A 6602-nucleotide genomic window follows, 5' to 3' on the forward strand; every position below is an offset into this window, starting at 1 on the left:
GGAAGTATGCTCAAAGTCTTTGGTATGGCATACTGGCATCAATATCTATGAAGATTTCAGGTGCAAAAGCCAGTCTAAAGTTTTTGTTTAATATTAACATTTTTATCAGGCTCCATATATGTATAGGTTTCTACCCAAGTACCAGCATTTCTGTATAGGCTAAGGCTGGGATTTAGTGAGTTTGAAGTGAAAGTATTTGATAAACGTGTGTGCGGAGAGTATTCACTCAATATTATTATCTCATTTTTGACAGAGGTGGCTTTTAGAGGCTTTTGCATCAGAGGTATTCATGTACAGTATATATACAGCATATAATATATTAATACATATAGTCTGATCTTTGAGCAAAAAAAAAAAAAAACATTCTGTGTGAATGGTCACGGTTGACGGGCCACATTATTATGGAAAAATCACATTGAGTGGAGTGGTCCGGTGTGTTTATACTTTGCAGTATTATACTTTGCAGCTCTAAAAAGACAACAGTGTCATTTTTCAGCTGATGTCAGTTGATTCAGTTCAGTTCAATAAATGTGTCAATGTTGCAAAGAAATTAAATGAAATTAAGTCGAATCAGCTATAAAAACAGTAGTGTGTCATTGTTCAGCTCAATTGAGTTCAACTTTTGTTCTCATCCAATAGTGTCAGTGGAATCAAATCAATAATATTACTGAATATTAAGTGTCCCCAACTAAGCAAGCCAGAGGCGACAGTGGCAAGGAACCCAAACTGTCATGAACACACACAAGACGAGAAGATTCAAAAATGCAGTGTTTATTTAAAGGGTAATCCGTACTCACAATCAGTCCAGGCAAGGGTCGAAATCAAAAAGGCAATCCAAAGAACACAAAACATACACGATAAACAGGAACGGAAGTGTGGGGACAATATACAAGGACTCCGTGACAAACACTGAAACAGACAGGATATATATACACAAGTGCAAACAAGGTGACGAGAAACAGCTGAAGGAAATGAACAATCAGTGACAGACAGGATTATGGGAAATGTAGTGAAAATGCCTAGACACCGTGAAAACTGAGACCTCTAATGTTAAACCCAGGGAACCACCAGACACTGTGACATAACCTCCCCTCTACGGAGCGGCTACCAGACGCTCCAAGACCACAAGAAACAAACAAAACAAGAGTCCAGGCGGGAGGTGGAAAGGTGAAGACCCCTCGGGCGGCCACGGCAGTGAAGACCCCTCGGGCGGCCACGGCAGTGAAGACCCCTCGGGCGGCCACGGCGGTGAAGACCCCTCGGGCGGCCACGGCGGTGAAGACCCCTCGGGCGGCCACGGCGGAGAAGACCCCTCGGGCGGCCACGGCGGAGAAGACCCCTCGGGCGGCCACGGCGGAGAAGACCCCTCGGGCGGCCACGGCGGAGAAGACCCCTCGGGCGGCCACGGCGGAGAAGACCCCTCGGGCGGCCACGGCGGAGACGACCAGGGTGAAGATGACCACTCGGGCGGCCACGGCGGAGACGACCAAGGCACACCACCGGCTCAGGAACTGCAACAGACACCACCGGCTCAGGAACTGCAACAGACACCACCGGCTCAGGAACTGCAACAGACACCACCGGCTCAGGAACTGCAACAGACACCACCGGCTCAGGAACTGCAACAGACACCACCTGCTCAGGAACTGCAACAGACACCACCGGCTCAGGAACTGCAACAGACACCACCTGCTCAGGAACTGCAACAGACACCACCTGCTCAGGAACTGCAACAGACACCACCGGCTCAGGAACTGCAACAGACACCACCGGCTCAGGAACTGCAACAGACACCACCGGCTCAGGAACTGCAACAGACACCACCGGCTCAGGAACTGCAACAGACACCACCTGCTCAGGAACTGCAACAGACACCACCGGCTCAGGAACTGCAACAGACACCACCGGCTCAGGAACTGCAACAGACACCACCTGCTCAGGAACTGCAACAGACACCACCGGCTCAGGAACTGCAACAGACACCACCGGCTCAGGAACTGCAACAGACACCACCGGCTCAGGAACTGCAACAGACACCACCTGCTCAGGAACTGCAACAGACACCACCGGCTCAGGAACTGCAACAGACACCACCGGCTCAGGAACTGCAACAGACACCACCGGCTCAGGAACTGCAACAGACACCACCGGCTCAGGAACTGCAACAGACACCACCGGCTCAGGAACTGCAACAGACACCACCGGCTCAGGAACTGCAACAGACACCACCTGCTCAGGAACTGCAACAGACACCACCGGCTCAGGAACTGCAACAGACACCACCTGCTCAGGAACTGCAACAGACACCACCTGCTCAGGAACTGCAACAGACACCACCGGCTCAGGAACTGCAACAGACACCACCGGCTCAGGAACTGCAACAGACACCACCGGCTCAGGAACTGCAACAGACACCACCTGCTCAGGAACTGCAACAGACACCACTGGCTCAGGAACTGGAACAGACACCACCTGCTCAGGAACTGCAACAGACACCACCTGCTCAGGAACTGCAACAGACACCACCGGCTCAGGAACTGCAACAGACACCACCGGCTCAGGAACTGCAACAGACACCACCGGCTCAGGAACTGGAACAGACACCACCGGCTCAGGAACTGCAACAGACACCACCGGCTCAGGAACTGCAACAGACACCACCGGCTCAGAAACTGCAACAGACACCACCGGCTCAGGAACTGCAACAGACACCACCGGCTCAGGAACTGCAACAGACACCACCGGCTCAGGAACTGCAACAGACACCACCGGCTCAGGAACTGCAACAGACACCACCGGCTCAGGAACTGCAACAGACACCACCGGCTCAGGAACTGCAACAGACACCACCGGCTCAGGAACAGCCTCTGGCTGGGCGGAACTGCAACAGACACCACCGGCTCAGGAACAGCCTCTGGCTGGGCGGAACTCAAGTGCTTCCCCCAAGCGTGCAGAACCGCCAATGAGTAAAACCCAAAGACAGCTCTCCTGGCCGTGGCAGGACTGATGGTGGGCTGTTCGGGGACGGCCTCCGGGACGACAGCGGGCTGTTCCGGCACGGCAGGCGTGACGCGAAGCTCAGGCTCGGCAGGCGTGACGTGAGAAGTTTCTGGCTGGGCGGAACTCATGTGCTTCCTCTGTGCGTGCAGTACAACCACCAACCATCGACGGCCTCCGGGACGACAGCGGGCTGCTCGGAGGGGACGGCCTCCGGGACGACAGCGGGCTGCTCGGAGGGGACGGCCTCCGGGACGACAGCGGGCTGCTCGGAGGGGACGGCCTCTGGGACGACAGCGGGCTGCTCGGAGGGGACGGCCTCCGGGTCCTTGGGGAGGCTGAAGGTCTTCCTCCTCCTCCGCTGTTTCTGGCGGAAATGTGCAGGCTCTGGACTGGACGGGCACCACGGTGAACAGTTCTCTGGGCTGGGCGGAATCAGCGACGGATGGAACTCTGGGCTGGACCTCACCAACCCAGGGCCGAAGAGGGGCCAGAGTGGAGAATGGTGTCTTGCTTCCACTCGACCACCTCCTCCACTGCGGCCTCCACGGGTCCCGCGAAATTTGACCAATCGGGTGCCCTCAAAAAATTGTCTTCTCTCCCATTCGGTGGCTGGGGAAGAGACATTAAAAAACATACTGCGTAGTGACAAACACTGAAACAGACAGGATATATATACACAAGTGCAAACAAGGTGATGAGAAACAGCTGAAGGAAATGAACAATCAGTGACAGACAGGATTATGGGAAATGTAGTGAAAATGCCTAGACACCGTGAAAACTGAGACCTCTAATGTTAAACCCAGGGAACCACCAGACACTGTGACACAAACTCCATCAGGTGACAGAATGGAGGAGAAAAAAAACCTTGGGAGAAACCAGGCTCAGTCCAGTTCTCTGGCCAAATGAACAAACATGGTGTGATTTATGACTCCAGATTGCATCACAAAATGGATTATGGATTGATATCATTCTGAATATTTAATCCAGCTCCTTCTGCTTGAAGATCGGAATACATCACGCAGCGCGCCAGCAATACAAAGTACAGCGAGTTTGACTACAGACTCCTGAGCACAGAACACAGTCTGGTCATTCTGCAAATTGAACACCAGCTTACATACGATAGAAGGGATTTACCAAAGCTCCATAGGCATGGTCTCTTTTGAGTGGGTGCTCCCTGTGGGGAAGTGACAGGCACAGGTGCTTCTTTTGAGGATGAGGACGTAGGTTCTTCTTCTTGGGGTGAGGCAAGCCCAGGTGCATTTTAAGGGGACAAGGAGGGCCCTGGTGTTTGCTCTGGGGACGAGGCAGACAAAGGTTTTGGTCATGTTGTAGTTGGTGAAATCATGTTCACCGATGCTCATCAGTTTTGGAGCAAGGTGATACAGAAGAAAAATAAATTGCAGTTTAAACATCATGCTCTTAAACCTGTCTCTTTAATATATTTGTGTGCAATAATCTTGAAAAAGTCTAAAAACATTACAAAATTGCAAAGCCTACAAGACATTCTCAAACAAGTTTTTGTCTCATTTAGATATAAAAAGACACATGCCATTTACAGTGGAGGCTGGTGAAAAATATATTATAATATCGTTTCAATAGGCTGGTAACCATGGGAGTCTTTTAGCGTAGTATAGCTCCAATGTTGTGGAAAGCTCTTCCTCAAGACATCCGTCAAACATCCACCCTTCTCTTCTTCAAAAACACATTTTTATCTGAATATTACTCTTGAGCTCACAGTCTGTAAATTCTACATCGTTATTGATATTCTATTTGTTTGAATCCCTCTTTGTTATATCTTTAACCTAACTTTGTGAAAAATACTGACAACTGTGTTGAAAATGAACATCACTTAATATTAATATTTCATTTATTGAACTGTTGTATGGCAGCCATTATAATATGTGACTGCCATGAACAGAACTGAACTGTGGAAATATGTTAAAATGACGATGAGGGAGAAGAGAGAGTACGTTTCAATTTAGCACATGTTAAATAATAGTACTTAAATGTATAATTACACTGTAACAATGACATCTTTCAATAAAGAGTAACCCTTTATTGTAAGAAAAATAGTAGTGTAATATATATATATATATATATATATATATATATATATATATATATGTGTGTGTATATATATATATAAAGGTAAACTTTCAGTGCAAGCCTCACAACACTTTGTAATACCATTACACATGTAGCCTACTCCTTCTTTCGTTGGTGTGAGATTCCCTCAAAATCCATACAATCTCCCATGGCTGTACCACCTAATCAACATTCATGATATACATGTAAGATTGCTATCATACATTAAAAACATTATTTGTGTTCTTCATACAAACATGACTTACCACAACAGGAATGATGTGAAACAATTCAACAATCAATTCAAGTTAAAATAACAAGGTAAAAATGGACGAGGCAAACCTGAAAGAGCTGAGACTGAATTTAAAAGTTTAAGATATCAGGATATCATTAATTTTGATTCTTCAGAGAAAAGAGTAAAACAAAAATCTCATCTCTTTTTATCACTCTTCAGAGTAAAAAAAAATCAGCCTCAATGGAAATATATAACACACCAAGGATTCACATCATTAAACTCCACACAGACAAGCATGGTCCTTCAAAGCGCTTACTTGTGGCATTTTTTATTGTTTCTATTGGCTACTAGTCCTCCAACATTTCTTGGGTGTTGTTTTAGTAGTTGATGTTGACCCCTTTTATATATATAATACATAATACAAAACTTTGTTGATCATTAAAGTAATGATCATTATATAGTAAAGCCACTGAAGGTACATGACATAACAATGAAGCTTTTAGCCCTTCTGAGAAACAGGAATTTATTGTGAAAGACCCTCAGATATCTTTCAAAAACTTTTACATTCAGCCATATTGCTTTCACTTTTGCCTCATTCATTTTCAACATTGCACAGATAAATCCAAGAAGGGTCTTATTTGTCATCACCTTGTTATTTTAACTTTTATGTTGAATTTTCACATCATAGATGACTTGTAATTGTGCACCACTGGTCTCTTCATTCTCATTTACATTGGAGGGCCTTTATGTGATTTCAATAGCCTTATGTCTATGCATCAAATTGATCATAAAAAAATGTGACCTGCTGGCTTACTTTTTACTTTTAAGTTGTAAAGGTTGTATTTGAAATTGGTTTTAATCCATGTAAACAATAGAAAACTCTTGCATCATATTTAAGCTTGTTATTTGCCAAATGAGCATGAGACTATGGCACAGCAGAATAATTAGTAAAATCTCTAGTTACTTTGTCCAATTAGTGTCCTGCCTTCTCCATAAACACATTTTGTGGGGAAAAAAACCTTTAACAAAAACTAAATTGTTCACTTTATTCTGTTCATATAGGCCTGCACTATATTTGTCTCATATGGTACAAAGTCTATGTGACAAATGAGTAATCAAAAGTAGCCTAATCTAAAAGTAAAGAAAAGCGTAGTCAAAATACGACCTAAACCCGTAATCTAATAGATTACATTACTAACTACATTTTCCATGTATATTGTATTTATTTATTTTTAAAGGAACGGTTTAAACAAAATCTAAAACAAACAAGCAAAAAAAATAC

Source organism: Phoxinus phoxinus (genome assembly GCF_949152265.1).
Source record: "Phoxinus phoxinus genome assembly, chromosome: 6".
In the NCBI taxonomy this organism is placed as follows: Eukaryota; Metazoa; Chordata; class Actinopteri; order Cypriniformes; family Leuciscidae; genus Phoxinus; species Phoxinus phoxinus.